Source organism: Halichoerus grypus, chromosome 4 (assembly GCF_964656455.1).
Source record: "Halichoerus grypus chromosome 4, mHalGry1.hap1.1, whole genome shotgun sequence".
NCBI classification, from domain to species: domain Eukaryota; kingdom Metazoa; phylum Chordata; class Mammalia; order Carnivora; family Phocidae; genus Halichoerus; species Halichoerus grypus.
Window position 1 is genome coordinate 134,030,405 of NC_135715.1, and position 15,176 is coordinate 134,045,580.

The 15,176-nt window shown below is 40.5% G+C and overlaps 1 pseudogene; it reads left to right on the top strand.

The window, feature by feature from the left end:
- The first annotated feature begins 11,494 nt into the window (after positions 1–11,494).
- Positions 11,495–11,903, top strand: LOC118519692 (gamma-aminobutyric acid receptor-associated protein-like 2 pseudogene; annotated as a pseudogene).
- Positions 11,904–15,176: the final 3,273 nt, after the last annotated feature.

The following is a 15,176-nucleotide window of genomic DNA, read 5'->3' on the forward strand; positions in this document are numbered from 1 at the left end:
AGCAGGGGGAATGGGAGAGGGAGAAGCAGGCCTCCCGCGGAGCAGGGAGCCCAATGTGGGGCTCGATCCCAGGACCCCGGGATCACGACCCGAGCTGAAGGCAGACGCCTAATGACTGAGCCACCCAGGCGCCCCCAGAGGTTGTGTTTTATCATACAAAACCATTTCTGGTTCCCTCCCTGCAAACTCCACTCCTCCTAATGCTGCCTTCTCGCCACTTGAACCTAATATCCCCAAATTTCCTGAGATCTCTTGGGTTGATATTATCTTTAAACCTTGTAATAAGTCCTGATGTTTGATTTTATCATATCTTTTCTTGCCTGGGTAAGTTAATATGTTCCCTCAAGCGAATAAGAGACGTCCTATTAGACTTCCTTTATCAACATCAGTGTGGTCTAAGGGAGAAGGATTCAGAACCAGGAGATAGAAGATTTCAATTCCAGCACCACCTCTTTTTATAACTGGTTATGTGACCTTGGAAAAGCAATTTAAGTCCTCTGTTCTTCTAGCATGTAGTTTCCCCACTGTAATAAATATTATAAATCCATTCTGTCCTCATCACTTTTATCATCAAAGAACATTTATCAAATTCCTACTTGGTGATGGCCCCTTGCAGGGTGAGGCAGGTAGTCAAGGCCCCTGTTAGTCAGGTGTCTAAAGGCAGAGCATTCCAGCTTCATATGAGGCTTTGTTCAGATGAGCCTCTTATGAACATTTGTTCACAAAGTTTACTGCTTTGGGGCGAATAAGAGAAAAACACACAGTAAAACCCTTTTTTTAAATAGCCAAATTTATTTAATATTTTAAAAAATCTATCCTTTATCTTAAGATTATACCTAATATTTTATTTTGGTGTAAAAAATATAATTTCTTTTTTGAAATTGTGGTCATAGTAGATGCTATTTTCTCTTTCTTTCTTTCTTTTTTTCTTTTTCTTACTAGGCTGCATGCCCAGCATGGGGCCCAATGTGGGGCTTGAACTCATGACCCTGAGATCAAGACCTGAGCTGAGATCAAGAGTCAGATGCTTAACCAACTGAGCTACTCAGGTGCCCCAGTAGATGCTACTCTCTAAAATTGGACTCACCAACATAAAAAAAAAAAAATTTTTCTTTAAAAAAAATGTTTATATCCAAAAATTTTGCTAATAGTTGAATTCCAAGTCCAAGCTCTGGACTGAGCCCTATCTCTCTTGAGAAAGGGTTTGCGTCCTGCCTCTAACAGCCAACATCCTCTTACAGACTCTGTGGTTTGGTTTTAGAACATTCTAAGCTGGTGGTCACTGGGCAAACTGGGGCCTAGTGTCTGCACTGCCTTGTAGTGTCCATGCAGTGTGGGTAAGTCCTTTAACCCTTTTGCATCTCAGATTCCTCATCTGTAAAATGGAGTCAAGAGAGGTGTTGGGGAGGGGAAAATTTCCTCTTTCCCCTCTTATTTCTTTTGGCTGTTTGAATAATTAAGATGACATAAGACAGATTAACAGGAGTAAAACAAATTTAATTACATACTTACCAAGAATCCACCCAACCTGAGAGATTCCAAAGACAGGCAAAATAAGGTAAATAAGTCATCTTGAACTAAGGAGAAGTGGGTAGGGGTCTGGGACTTCAAAGGGAAGGAAGACAATTCACAGGAAGATGAAAAAGAGTAAATATTTGCTAAACAAATGTTTACTGGACTATACAGGACCAAGAGGACACAGAAAAGAATTTTAACAAACAGATTTTGCTAAATTCCTCTCTGTCCACCACACCTAGCTCGTATTATACTGTAGTTATGAATGGTCTGGAAGCAGGTCCTCTCTATAAATTCTTTTAGGCAGTTAGGAAAATGTCAAAGTTTCTTTCTGAGCCTTCTGTTTCTTAAATATAATCAGCCTAAAATGAGCAATATGCCAAAGAGATATTTTAGGGTGGTATATTTTGTTTCCCTACAGTGGTCACCTTTTATCCTAATATCCTAATGAATGACAAAGACTTTCTCCTTGACCTAACTGTACTCTGGCTCCTCTAAACTCACAAGGCCCTGACCTTGGGCTCTGTCTTTCAGACATTAGTCCAGTTTTAGCAAGAATCCTCTTGCGTCAATTTAGCAGAAAATCCCCCATCCCTAATATCTGATCAAATTCTTCATCCTCCTCCCTCAATATCTTATCACTCTGGCCTGCCTTCAGCAAGAATCCTGTTCAGTCAGTCTAGCAAGAATCCCATTAGCCTTGATGTTTTCTCTTAGTAATTTTCCATACCCTGATCCCCACTCTGCTCTTTGGCTATAAATCTCCACTTGTCCTTATATTATTCAGAGTTGAGCCAGATTTTTCTTCCCTGCTATAAACCCCATTGTAATAGTCTCCTCGAGTAAAATCATCCTTTAAACAAGTGTCATGAATAATTTTTTTTAAAGATTTATTTAGTTGAGAGAGAGAGAGTGCATGCAGTGGGGAGGGGCAGAGGGAGAGAGAGTCTTAAGCAGAACTCCACACTGAGTCTGGAGCCTGGCATGGGGCTCCATCTCAGGACTCTGAGATCACTACCTGAGCTGAAAAACCAAGAGTTGGCCGCTTTACCAATTGCGCTGCCCAGGTGGCCCAATAATTCTTTTTTTTTAACATGGGCATGACATGTGCATACACATAGCTCTCTGTGCCCCCTTCCCTGGACACTAGTTGCAGTATACATTCTCACCCCTTTCACTCTCCCTTGGTAAGGCACATCTGGATGCCAGGTGAGTTAAATTAATGCTGCTTCGACAATGGTTTTCAAACTGGAGTGGACCTCAGAATAACCTCCAGCACTTGTGGATCACAGGTTGCCAGGTTCTACCTAGAGCCTCCGATTCAGTAGGTCTGGGGTATGACTTGAAAATTTGCATTTCTCTTAAATACAAATGATGTAAATGCTGCTGCTGGTGGTCCTGGCATCACGCGTTAAGAACTATGGCAAGAGAAGAACTTTGAATCCACTAGAATATTGTCATCAACCAATCAGTCAGTCAATCAGTCAAAAACTGCACTCATTTGTAATAAGTTGCTTTCTACATTTTGGGTTAACTGCTGAGTTAGCAACCTCTCAAGGGTCTTCCAGCTAAAAAAAATTCTATGATGTTTAAGTGAAGCAAGACAATGAGTTCAGCAATTGAAGCCTGGCTCCCACTGCAATCGTATCCTCTTTCAGTTCTTTCTGGTATCTCCTCCACCCCACCTGCCTGAAGACCCTAACCCTCAGTGTCACAGGGACCAGGGACGGCACACTGTGGTTTAGTTTCCTGCATGAATACAGAACAGAGTATTCTCCTACGAGTCCTGGCAGTTGTGATGAGAATCCTTTATTCACCTCAGGCCTCTAAGGAGATCAAATCTACATTCTGACTTTTCTGGGGCTAAGGGAGGTCATTCCAGCCCTAGCAAATGCTGCAATTTGCTTTTAAGAATGTCCAAGGGGCGCCTGGGTGGCTCAGATGGTTAAGCGTCTGCCTTCGGCTCAGGTCATGATCCCAGGGTCCTGGGATTGAGCCCCGTGTCGGGCTCCTTGCTCGGCGGGGAGCCTGCTTCCCCCCCTCCCTCTGCTTCTCCCCCTGCTCATGTTCTCTCTCTCTCTCTCTCTCTGTGTCTCGAATGAATAATAAAAAAAAAAATCTTTAAAAAAAAATAGTTTGCTTCTTAAAAAAAAAAAAAAAAAAGAATGTCCAAGACAGGTAACCACAGTGATGCATTGCCCTCAGGTAATTTTAAGTTGAAATCCAAAAGGAAACAAAATTCAAATTACATATCTAGGTTTTCCTAATAGTGATGTATTTTCTGTGGAAACATTTCAGTCAGTTGTTCTTCAGAGGCTGATTGTCCAGAAGAAAGAAGAAATGCTTCTCTGGGGGTTTTGGAAGTCCATTGGCTTTATGGGTCTGCAAGAAGCCAGGAAAGGAAAGTTAGTAGCATAGGGAGTGAGAAGTACCCTGGGCAGCTGCCCCTCCGGCCAGGTGCAGTTTCTCTTAGAAGGAGGCTCTGATAGGGGCGCCTGGGTGGCTCAGTCAGTTAAACGTCCAACTCTTGATCTCTCCTCAGATCTTGATCTCAGGGTCACAAGTTCAAGCCCCATGTTGGGCTCCATGCTGGATGTGGAGCCTACTTTAAAAAAAAAATAAAAAAGGAGGCTCTGATAAGTGCATTCACACAGTGGAACACTTTATTCCCTCAGGCTTTTTTACAACATACCCCTCCACCATACCTTTCTAATGGGAACTGATTATAAGAATAGTCAGTTCAGGCGCCTGACTGGATCAGTTGGTAGAGCATGTGACTCTTGATCTTGGGGTTATAAGTTCAAGCCCCACATTGAGTGTAGAGATTACTTAAAAATACACTCTTTACATGGGCACCTGGGTGGCTCAGTTGGTTAAGTGTCTGACTCTTGGTTTTGGCTCAGGTCATGATCTCAGGGTTGTGGGATCCAGCCCTGTGTCAGGCTCCATGCTCAGTGGGGGGTCTGCTTGAGATTCTCTCTCCCTCTCCATCTGTCCCTCCCCACCATGCTCTTTCTCTCTCAAATAAAATAAAATAGTCTTTAAAAAAATAAAATAAAAGGGTGTCTGGGTGGCTCAGTCGTTTAAGCATCTGCCTTCAGCTCAGGTCATGATCCCAGAGTCCTGGGATTGAGCCTCACATCAGGCTCCCTGCTCAGCGGAGAGGCCGTTTCTCCCTCTCCCTCTGCTACTCCCCCTGCTTGTGCTCTCTCTCACTATCGCTCTCTCTGTCAAATAAATAAATAAAATCTTCTAGAAAAAAAAAAAAATAAAATGAAATCTTTAAAAAAAAACAATAGTCAATTAATGGTTACTCATTTTTAGTTAAAAAAGCTAACATGGCATGTATCAAGGTGCTCCATGTGGCAGGCATTATTATAAGGACTTTCCTCATATTAATTTATTTAATCCTTATAGTGGTCCCATAAATACTATTATTATCTCTATTTTCCAGACAAAGAAGCTAAGGCACAAAGAATTAATTAATTTGCCCAAGGTCATATCAGTTAGTAAGAGGTAAAGATGGAATTAAAACCAACTCTGGCCTCAGAGTTGCGTTCTATGTCGCATTTTTTTTTTTTAACAGAGAACAACTTTCTAGATTAATTAAATCCATAATTCAAATGTTTTATTGAACCATTTGACAATCAGAATCTGTTATGGGTTGAATTGTGTCCCCCCCAAAAAAGATATGTTGAAGTCTTAACCCCCAGTATTACAGAATGTGAATTTTTTTTTTTTAAGATTTTATTTATTTATTTGACAGAGAGAGACACAGCGAGAGAGGGAACACAAGCAGGGGGAGTGGGAGAGGGAGAAGCAGGCTCCCTGCTAAGCAGGGAGCCTGATGCGGGGCTCGATCCCAGGACCCTGGGATCATGACCTGAGCCGAAGGCAGATGCTTAATGAGCCAACCAGGCGCCCCACAGAATGTGAACTTCTTTAGAAATAGGGTCATTGCAGATGTAATTAGTTACTTCATACTGAAATAGAGTGGGCCCTTAATCCAATATGACCAGTGTCCTTTTAAGAAGGCCATGTGAAGACAGAGACACACAGAGATAACACCAAGTGACTGTACAGATATATATTGGGGACAGGCAGCTGCAGGACAAGGAATGCCAAAGACTGCCAGCAAACCAGCAGAAGCTAGGAAGAGGCAAGAAATGATTCTCCTACAGAGTTCAGAGGGAATGTGGCCCTGCCCCAACACCTTGATTTTAGACATTTAACTTCCAGAACTAGGGAGACAATAAACTTTTATTATTTTAAGCCACCCAGTTTGTGGTTACCTTGTTATGGCAGCCCTAGGAAACTAATGCAGAACAGATACATTTTTTCTCCACTTTCTTCACCTCTCCCTTCTAACCTTCAACAGGAATGCCCTAGACTAGCAGATCCACTTGGTAGGACAAAAGGAAAAATCTGAGTTGTTCATTCATTCTGAGCCTGCCTGGCATGATTCCCAGCACATGGTAGGTGCTTAATAAATGTTTGTTCATTGGATGGATTCTTCCAACATTTACTAAAGGACCACTCTTTGTCATGATTATCTAGAAATGGCACAAGTCCTAAAAATCAAGACTAGGTAGTTAGTTACATTCCTCCTTTCAAATCCACAGATGACTTGATAAAAATTAGCCACCAGAATGTCTTCCAGCTATCCCTAACACAAGTAAAAATGACTGTTAAGATTTCGCTTCTGGGCCTTCTTGTTCCATTGATCTGTGTATTTTTGAGTAATGCTTCACCTCTTTTCCATTTTCTTGCCCTCCTCTGGTGGAGGTGCTAATGAATGGAGAAAGGTATGAAAAGCAGACAGCAGGAGGGAGAAGTACAACCCCAAACCTGATCATGAGGGCTTGGATAACTGAGAGGACACCACCGTCAAACTGTAGAAAAAGCCCTCTGAACACATTTTAAGACATTAGTTTCTAATGAAGGCTCATAAAGGTACTTTTAAAAAGGTTTGCCCAAAGACAAAGAATGAAATGATTTTTCTGAAAGTAAATTTATTAAAGATGTTGAGTGAAAAGAGCAAAAGTATATGTAATATAGTCTCATTTCTATAAAACAATGACAAAAATTCCTGTGTGTATATGTGTGTATAAAACTGTTTATGTACATACTGGAGTATAGTTGTTTCTAGGCATTGTCAATGAATAAAGCTGGGTTTTCTGGTATTAGTTTTAAGAAATAAAGCATCCTAACTTATAAACTTATAAGATACTCACCCACTCACTCATACTCCCCTTCCCCAATAGTCTCCCCATGAGAACTTATGGATTTCCATTGGTTGAGTTCCACATACTACAGCCCCAAGGAAATAAATGGCATGGTCATCTATGGAAAATGTTGGAACATGCAGTGAGAATAAGAAATAAACTGGGGGCGCCTGGGTGGCTCAGTTGGTTAAGCGTCTGCCTTCGGCTCAGGTCATGATCCCAGGGTCCCTGGATCGAGCCCCGCATCGGGCTCCCTGCTCGGCGGGAAGCCTGCTTCTCCCTCTCCCACTCCCCCTGCTTGTGTTCCCTCTCTCGCTGCTCTCTCTCAGTCAAATAAACAAAATCTTAAAAAAAAAAAAAAAAGAATAAGAAATAAACTTTTGTTACTATAGGCTACCAAAATCTGGGGTCATTTGTTGCAACCACAGAATCTAACCTAACCTGACTGTTACAGTAATTATGCACAAGGCACAGGGCTAGGTACACATAGTCATTTTATTTTATTTTTTAATTTTTAAAAAAAATTTTTTTAGAGAGAGAGAGAGAGCACATGCACACAAGTGGGGGGGCTCAGAGGGAGAGGAGACAGAGAATTTTTTTTTAAGATTTTATTTATTTACCTGATAGAGAGCAAGAGTGAGAGAGACAGAGCACAGAGGGAGAGAGAGAGCACAGAGGGAGAGGGAGAGGTAGATTCCCCGCTGAGCAGAGAGTCTGACGCGGGGCTCCATCCCAGGATCCTGAGATCATGACCTGAGCTGAAGGCAGACACTTAACTGAATGAGCCACCCAGGCACCCCAAGAGAGAGAATTTTAAGCAGGCTCCACGCCTAGCACAGAGCCTGACGTGGGACTTGATCTCACAACACTGAGATTATGACCTGAGCCAAAATCAAATGTCGGACGCTTAATCAACTGAGCCATCCTGGTGCTCCCAAATAGTCATTTTAATAGAAGGAGGAAGAAGTATTAGGAAATTAAAATCTTGTTTGCTTTCACATAAATCGGTAAGCCATCAACAGAGCAGAAGACCTATTAGAAATTTAAAACTGGCCAAATTTTCTAAAAGGCTTCTGGTACTCAATTCTGATATAATAAGGGCCAGTCTCTCTATAACAGAAGTTAAAACCCCAAGAGAAACAGAGTAACAAGGGTATGTTTTCCATATAAAAATCACTTCGCTAGAATATGAGGACTCCATGTCACTGTACAGATTTATGAAGAAAACAGAATTCTTAATAGAGCCTCGGGCATCTGCTCCTATCATGGAGGGAAAGCACTCCCAGAAGCAAGTAGACAACATTTGCCTAGAACCTGCTATTATTACACTCTGTGCATATGGTAGCTAAAAACTCATTAGTTCTATAATTCTGGCTGAAGTTGGCAAGCCACCTCCAGAAATATTTCATACAAGCAAAGTGACAGATGGCAATTTCCTTTGTTATAGGATGAGCTGATTAGGGTAGTGGTCACACGCAAGTCATCTAGATAAGAGTGAAACTACTCTTAAGTAATTTATCTGCAACTTCTGATAAGTCAATCTTCATAAAATTGGCCTCATTTTTGTCATCCAAGAACACATTATTGGTCAGACTTACATAATTTCTTTCAAATAGGATTAGAAAATATATTTCAGTGGATACTGTGAGGTAGATATATAATTTGTAGCCGCAAAAAACAGAGGGTAGTCATTTTGTTCTAATTTCCCTCCACAGCTGCAGTTCCTTCTGTAAGGGCTGTTTGTTTTCCTCTCCAACATACCATCCCCATCCTCCTTCTTTTAGTAAAAATGTACTAGACAATACAAACAATACAGTACTATACAATAATACTTTTGAGGCTCCCTACCAACCCTCCTTATGCTTCAGGTAGAGCTGACCCCCACTCCCATCCCACGCTCTAAGTGATGAATATATGACCCAAACCTGGCCAGTCCGAATACTGCATCTCCTGCCCTCATGATTTATTCAGAGATGGATATGTGACCTAGCTTGGGTCAATGAGAGTCTTACTCCAGTTTTGGGCTAGAACTGTTAAGAAGGAGATATTACTGGGTCTCCTGGGTGACCCAGTCAGTTAAGCATCAGACTCGTGATTCCGGCTCAGGTCGGATCTCAGGGGTCATGAGATCGAGCCCCATGTGGGGCTCTGCACTCAGCAGGGACACTGCTTGAGATTCTCTCTCTCCCTCTGCCCCTCCCTCACCCAACTCTCTCTCTCAAATAAATAAATCTTAAAAAAAAAAAAAAAGAAAGAATGAAAAGAAAGAGATATTCTCTCTCCAATGGATAGAATGCAAGCCTAAGTTGTTTTTGGAATCTTTGCTACCACTTCAGACAATGCAGGCATACAGAGGAAAGCAGAATCAAAAGATTCCTGGCTTCATTTTGTGTGTACATGGGTCCAAATAATCTTAAAGCTACCATACCCTACACTTTTTCATTTACATGAGTCAGGAAATTTCCTTTTTTGCCTTAAGCCAGTTGGATTTTTTTTTTTCATTTGCAACCATAAGAGTTCTGACTAATGCACTTGCTATCACAGGAAAAACAGCCAGAAAAAAATATTATAGTCTTCCCTGGTCTTATCTCAATGACCCATTGAACCAGAAACACGAAACAAATAAACAAAATTTCAAATGAAATTTCTTCCCAATATAGTCCATTTTCCCAAAGAATCTCAAAGCATTTACAAACCTCAGAGAATAATACCCTAGAGTTGTACGAGGCACTCTTTGTTAGCAGAGTTAAGAATAACATTGACCTTTTCCTGAGAATAGTCTATGCGCCAAAAACCATACAAGGCATTTTATACCTTTACCTTATTTAGTATTCACAACTACTTTATTAGATTGGTATTATTATGCCCAATTTACAGATGGGGGAGTTGAGGTCAGAGAGGTTCATTTTCCTCAGGTGATTCAGCTTATAAGTGACCTCTCCTGCATTTAAACTCATGTCTTTCTAGCCCAAAGTCTGTGTTCTTCTAAGCAACATAGCCTCTTTTCTTATATCCATACTGACATTTTTGTCAATACCTCCCTACTTACCCTTCTGATTGGCCCTTCTCCTCCTGAGGTCCTAGCTGTATGGCCTAAAAATAGACACCTGACCTGGGCAAGGTAATTGTATTCACTCACTTGAGAATTTAAATATGGGACACAGAAGGAAGTTGCACTCAGTGGTAGATTCTTGAGCTGAAATGGCATATATGTTACTTGTAAGACACACTTTTCTAGCTTAGGGAACAACATGGTCTTAAATCTTTCATTTTTCCAATGATTTACTCAAATTCTCATATGTTCTTTCCCAAGATCTCCTCTATGGGCACTTCCCCCTAAACTGTCCAAGACTTTCAGGGGCTTTCTTGATACAAAAGGATCCACCCTGTCAAACCTCAAAAATAAAGAACTTGAAATCTGATTAGATCACTACTTTAATAGTCTTGTCCCTGCCACACAGCATCACACTTCAGTGTTGGTCTTGTGCAGGCTGATGGATGCTTGCCTGTCTTCATTAGCCCAGAGTCCCATGCTTGGCCTCCAGGATCAGAGTTTTGTTGACTTGCATTCACATATTCAACACAATGCCAGGAGACCTGGATCTCACAGGGAATCCAGCCATTGGAAATTTGTGTTTAGTTCAGGTCACCAACTTAAACTCACCCTTCCCTCTCAGTGCCATCCTTTTGAGAAACTGTGGTGTCCTATTCTACCAAAGGGCAGGACCACATGGTTGACACTGATAGGCTACTGGACTTTAATTCTAAGAAAAAGTGGGTGGTGGAGGTCTCTGTTCTCTTTCCCCGGAAGTCCCTTCTTCAAGAGAAAGGATGCCAATGACCCTGATATTTGCATAACTAAGTTGGGGAGCAGCATTCAAAGGATTCCTTTCACAATAATGAAACTCTGCTCCTGGATCAGTTACTTTCTCTACCTAAGAACACAGACACCTCTAAAAATATTTTCTAAAACTGTACCTCACCAGGCATTGTGTGCCATCTTGAATCAGAGGCATGATGAGTTAGCTAGTAGAGGAAGCTGACTGATGAACTAGAGAGCTTTCTGACTTTGCATAAAACTCCCTGTTCTACTGTGTGCAAGGTCTTGCTGTTCTTGCCTTTCCTTAGGTTCTGCCCAGGTTAGTGAAGTGCCATCTCTGTTTAGTAGTTCATGTTGCAGGTCAAATTTGTGTTCCAGGAAAATGCAACTTAACAGTACTAAAGGCTAATAAAGGGTGATTATTTTTATAATAATTTATAAGAAAAATTAATATACACTTCCAGAAGCTCCCCATCTAACTCTTTATCCATTAACTGCTATCAAACACATTAGCACTTCATTGCTTTGCATAAATAATAGAGAAATAATAAAAGACTGTGTAATCATTCTTAAAAGTGTTGGTGCTGGGCTTGATGCAAGAATTTTTTAATTATTCTATGGAGAATACCAAAATCAAGGACTATAAAAACTTTTTGGTCAAATGGCTGGAATTAGGCAGAAGAGAAATGGAGCAGAGGACTGACTTTATTCTCTACTATCAAGTCTGCATGTATATCTGGAGCCAAAAGCAGCTGGGAGACATGAAGGAGCATTTTATCATAGGCTTGATGGGCCTCTCCTTGCTAATTATATAGCATTTATACACACTTTTAAATTATGAGATGTTTGAACTATATAGAAAAAATACAGTGGTTGGTGCGCTGAGCTCCAAGGCTCCGACAGCTGGCTGCATCCCTTCCCCACTGCTGCCACCATGACATGAACCTTCAAGGAGGACCACTCGCTGAAATACAGATGCTGGAATCTGCAAAGATCTGAGTGAAATATCCCAACCGGGTTCCAGTGGTTGTGGAAAAAGTCTCAGGCTCTCAGATTGCCGACACTGACAAACGGAAGTATCTGGTTCGATCTGACATCACTGTGGCTCAGTTCACGTGGATCATCAGGAAAAGGATCCAGCTTCCTTCTGAAAAGGCAATCTTCCTGTTGGTGGATAAGACAGTCCCACAGTCCAGCCTAACTACGGGACAGCTTTATGAGAAGGAATAAGATGAAGATGGATTTTTGTATGTGGCCTACAGTGGAGAGAACACTTCTGGCTTCTGAGGGCCAACGCTAGGCTAGGTGCACCGTTGTGGCTTGTGTGGCTTGTAAATAGCTGGCCATTTGCAGTTACCAGACCTCTTCACATTGACCTATTAGTGCATTTGTAACTGAGTTTATTTCTTAATACATTGGAAGGTATTGTTTCCTTAGATTAGTAAATTAACATACAGAGTTTTCTTTCGAGTTTCCCTTTTTGTGCACTGTCCTCATGGCTGTACTCCAGGGAACCTGTTCCTCTGAGGATCATATTTAATGAAGATATTTCCATATTAAAGTGAGGTAGTGATGTAGGAAAGATGTTAGGGTTCAAAGCCGATGGCCAAGAAAGAATTCGTGAGACGTCTTTGGTGCAAAAAGGAGGTTTTATGAAAGAAAGCACGGGGACAGGACCTGTGGGCAGGAAGAGCTGCACTGGGGTCATGAGGAACGGCCCATTATATACTTTCAAGTTGGGAGGGGGTTAGGGATAGTGTAAGTTTCTAAGGAATTTTAGAAGCAAGGCTTCCAGGACCTGGAGGGGGCTAGCTATTGTTGGGAAAAGGTCATTTATTACCATCTAATAAAACCTTAGTCATGAGACCCTTCAGATGTATATTGGTGGGCCATATGCTTGGGGGATGATTGCCAACACATATCTTGCGGGGTTTAGAGATAAAGGAAGTTTCCAAAGGAATTTTTATATGTTAAAGTAGACTTATAGGATCCTGGGAGTCAGGCTAGGGTTGTCTTTTGCCCTTAGCAAAGTATTAACATCGAGGCAGTCTGTCACTCTGCCTATTTCAAGGACTTGTCAATGGTCTGTAGGTAGTAAGGAAATATAATAATTTCTCTTCTGCCTTTGTTTCCCATATCAGGTAGATGGGGTATTAAAGTGAAAGGGAGGGGAATGATGCATTTCTTCTGGATTAAGTTTGAAGTGTTAAAGATGGCTAAGTATTAAAAGCACCCAAATTAAATCCTTAGCAATCAGAACACTTGCTTCACTAGATTTTGCCCACTGCCAATCATGTTGGACTGAGCTAATCTGTTTCTCTTTCTGAAATTATCAAGGTAAATAATTTAGAATAAAACTTCCTCTTATAAAGGGAAAGGAAGAAAAGAGAAAGACGAAAGAAAGAAAGAAAGAAAGAAAGAAGAAAGAAAGAAAGAAGAAAGAAAGAAAGAAAGAAAGAAAGAAAGAAAGAAAAATACAGAGAATAATACCCAATAAACCCCCAAGCTTTGACATATTTTAACTTTTTGCACTATTGTATTAGTTTCCTAGGGCTGCCATAAGACATTACCACAAATTTGATGGCTTAAAACAATAAAAATTTATTCTGTCAAAGTTCTAGATGCCAGAAGTCCAAAATGAAGATGTCACCATGGTTGATTCTTTCTGGAGGCTTTGAGGGAGAATCTTTCCATCTCTCTCTCCTAGCTTCTGGTGGCCGCAGGCAAACCAAGACACTATGTATCTTCTCTCCTTCTCTCCTCTTCAGAAAGATACTTGTCATTGGATTTAGGGCTCACCCTGATTCAGGATGATCTCATCTCCAGATCCTTAACTTAATTACATCTGCAAAGACCCTTTTTCCAAATAGGGTGATATTCATAGGCTTTTGATGGAACATATTCTTTTGGAGGCCAACATTCAACCCGGTACAAATATTTACTTTAACCCTTACAAACAAAATGGTATAGATATCATTGAAATTCCCTCCCCAAACCCCTTCTATCTATTTTGTTTCAGCCCCAGATGTAACAACTATCCTAAGCTTCACTAACATGTATACTCTAGTACTTTTACTACCTTTGTAACCACAAAGAACATGCAGTTGTTTATATACAGACATTATCCTTATAAAAGATTTCTATAAATGATATCATCCAGTACATTTCTTTTGCAACTTGTTTTTTTTTTCACTGAACCTTAATATTTTAAGATTTACTTATGCTGATACATGTAGCTCTGATTTATCTATTTTGACTATGGTATGAATATCCCACAATTTATTTATCCAGTCTTCTGTTGAAAGAGATTTAGTCTTTTATAATTGGGGTATTATAAACTTTATGGTCATGATCATCCCAGGATGTATCTCCCTATCCTTATACACATATATGTATGAGAATTTTATTAGGGTGAATACCCTGAAGTGGAACCAATAGTTTTTTTTTTTCCCCCTCTATTTTTATATTCCCTAGATAAATATTAAATGTTGTTCTTAAAGGTTTGCTAACAATAAGCTATAAACTGTCTGGGCCTCATTCTGTTTTGGGAATGGATTTTTTTCACTATAGTTTTTTTTTTTTTTTAAGATTTTATTTATTTATTCAGGAGAGACAGAGAGAGAGGCAGAGGCAGAGGGAGAAGCAGGCTCCCCGCAGAGCTGGGAGCCCGATGCAGGACTCAGTCCCAGGACCCTGGGATCATGACCTGAGCCGAAAGCAGACGCTTAACCAACTGAGCCACCCAGGCGTCCCATCACTATAGTTAAATTTATTTAATGATTATAAATATATTAAAGTTTTAAAATTTCCTTTTTAGATAACTTTGGTCATTTACATTTCTCTAGAAAATTATCCACTTTATGTTTTTGTGTTTTCAAATGTTTGGGCTTATGGTTGTTTATAATAACACACACACACACACACACACACACACACTCTCTCTCTCTCTCTCTCTCTCTCTCTCCCCCTCTCTAAAAAAAATAATAATAATAAATAAAAATAAAGGGGGGGTGCCTGGGTGGCTTAGTCGGTTAAATGTCCGACTCTGGATTTTGGTTCAGGTCATGATCTCAGGGTTGTGAGATGAAGCCCCACGTGGGGCTCCCCTTAAGATTCTCTCTCTCCCTCTCCCCACCTTCTCTTTCTCTAAAATAAATAAATAAATAAATAAATAAATAAATAAATAAAATATATAATAACATGAAATTGTGGTTTTGTAAGGTCAAAAGGCTGAATATTGGCAATTTTATATGACTTAATTGACAAAATTTATTGTGGCTTTAAATTTTCTTCTTTACCTATAATTATAAACCCTTTCAATCTTAGTATCATTGTTTGTACCTCCTGTATATTTTTAGTTTATCACCAAACATTATTTTATTAGTCTTTTTTTTTTTTTAAGATTTTATTTATTTATTTGACAGAGAGAGACACAGCGAGAGAGGGAACACAAGCAGGGGAAGTGGGAGAGGGAGAAGCAGTCTTCTGCTGAGCAGGGAGCCCGATGCGGGGCTGGATCCCAGGACCCCGGGATCATGACCTGAGCCGAAGGCAGACTTTTAACGACTGAGCCACCCAGGTGCCCCAGTTTTATTAGTTTTTCAAAATGATTCCCT